Genomic DNA, 2,290 nt, shown 5'->3' on the forward strand with positions numbered 1-2,290 from the left:
TATATTTATATATTTATATATAAGTATATAACATATACACCTATAGGGTGCGAGTTGGTCGGATAAGGGTTAGGCTTAATCCACACCCAACCCACTCACGAAAATCCTATCCGCACTCTATCATTTGACAACTCTACCAAGCGAGTTATGTCGGATTGAGTACCCGCAGGTAGGGTTGGAAGTGAGTCAGGCAAGCTCATGAGCCAGTTCGAGTTCGGCTCGTTAATAACTTGATAAGCTAAGCTCGTGAGCTGGTGAACCAAGATTGAGTCTAGAATTGAGCTCATAAGATAAACTCAACTCATTAGCTCATGAGCTGACTCGATTATATATATATATATATAGACATTTAGCCTATACTTTTAATATTATATATATACATAAGAAATAGTAATATATAATTATATATATTAATGATCTTAATTATTTAAAATTTTATATTTATTTATTACATATAATTTTGATGTAAGACATAAATAAAAAATTTATATTTATTGATAGATAAATAATATATAAAATTGTTCTTTTCAAATATTTTTAAAATATATAAATTATAATTTAGTGATATAAAATTATAGATTTTGTATTTATGTTTCTATTATTTGAGTCAGCTCGTGAGCTTTTGGTGAGCCGAATTTGAGCTTAAGAAATATGTTCGATTGTTAATGAGTCGAGTCGTGAGTCAAGCTCAATTTTAGTAAGCCGAACTTGAGTTTGATCTAATTCGTCTCACTTCCAGCCCTACCCACAAGTAGAATGTATGTTGTCATTTCGCTCATAATTTTTGGAAGTCATATTTAAAAAATGATTAAGTCCAATATTTTTATTCTATAATAAATATCTTATCACATACATATTTTTTCCAATTCAATTTTATTTAAGCATGCTGAAATTCTTGTTGATTTTAATATCGAAGTTTTTGTTGCAGTACTCCCACCTCCAACCAAACTAGATAAATCATCTTATCGGCTAGTAAGTCGAAATTCTTACTCAAAAGCGTTTAGAGATTATGTATAATACAAAATCCATTTTGGTGTTAGATAATACTTAGAAACACAATGCTAATTGAATGAATTTATATGGAATAAAATGAAATAAAGTTTAATAGAAATGTAAACTTATAATTTTTTGTTAGATTATTTTAATAAAATGATTCTTCACTCAAATGAGAAAAATATAAGAATATGCTTGGTTGTGTTTTTATTTTTACTATTTTTGTTCTAAAATCCTTAGGAGGAAAAAAGTGAAAACAAAATATAATAATTAAAAAATAAAATTATATTTTTCCATGTCTTTGACAAAATTATAAAAATAAAATATAAAAAACACAAACTAAACAAATTCTAATATATTAGTTTTTTGGTGAAATTACACAAATCTTATTTTCTTCGCATATACATAACATTTATCTAAACAATGAAAGCACATTGTGTATATAACTATATATCAGGTATTGATAGGCATTAATTACTTCACCTTTTTTATAAATTAAACATGTATAATAATAAAATTAAAGTTAGTTAAAGATAGTAAATATTTTATACTGTAATTGTAATTGAAAGGTTTTGGATTCAACTTGAAATAATGAATATATATTTTTATAAATTATATATATATAATGAAGAATATTTTTTTTTTTGGAAAAAATTGTATACATATTATTCCCAATACTCCCAATATATATCAAATAGGTAATAAATAGACTTAGGTTATCTTCCATTTATACTTTATTTTATGAGAAAGTAATGAATTCAAAATCAAATGAATAAACATTGAAGAAAAGAGGGTTATCAGAACATTTCTTTAATATAATCTTTGAGAACTTGTCATTATCTATTGGAAACAGCTTCGGTTGCACAACCAAAATTATTTTTTTTGTTATTAGAAAAAAAAAGTTAATAATTAATAATAAAATATATGTTTTTTCTTTGGCTAGTTTCTTTTTTAGAATTTTATTTTTCTGCCCCAGAATAGAATAACATGAACCGTCAATCTATAATGAGGATTGTGGTCACCGTTGGATCCTTTTTTGCTAAACCTATTTGCATCTAGTAAAGGAAAAATAAGAGAAAATGATTCAATATAGCTTTTAGAGTGTACATAACCGGTAAAATAGAGTTTTTAAATTTAAATCATGATAAATCTATTTATGAGGTTTTTACTCGATTTTAAACTCTGATAAAATTATGCTACTTTTAGATCATACTAAAACTATATTTAAGTCGGTGAATTTTGATTCTTAATAAATTTTATATCAAAAAATTATGATGTACTATTTATAAAAAAATAT

Source organism: Arachis ipaensis, chromosome B06 (genome assembly GCF_000816755.2).
Source record: "Arachis ipaensis cultivar K30076 chromosome B06, Araip1.1, whole genome shotgun sequence".
NCBI lineage: Eukaryota > Viridiplantae > Streptophyta > Magnoliopsida > Fabales > Fabaceae > Arachis > Arachis ipaensis.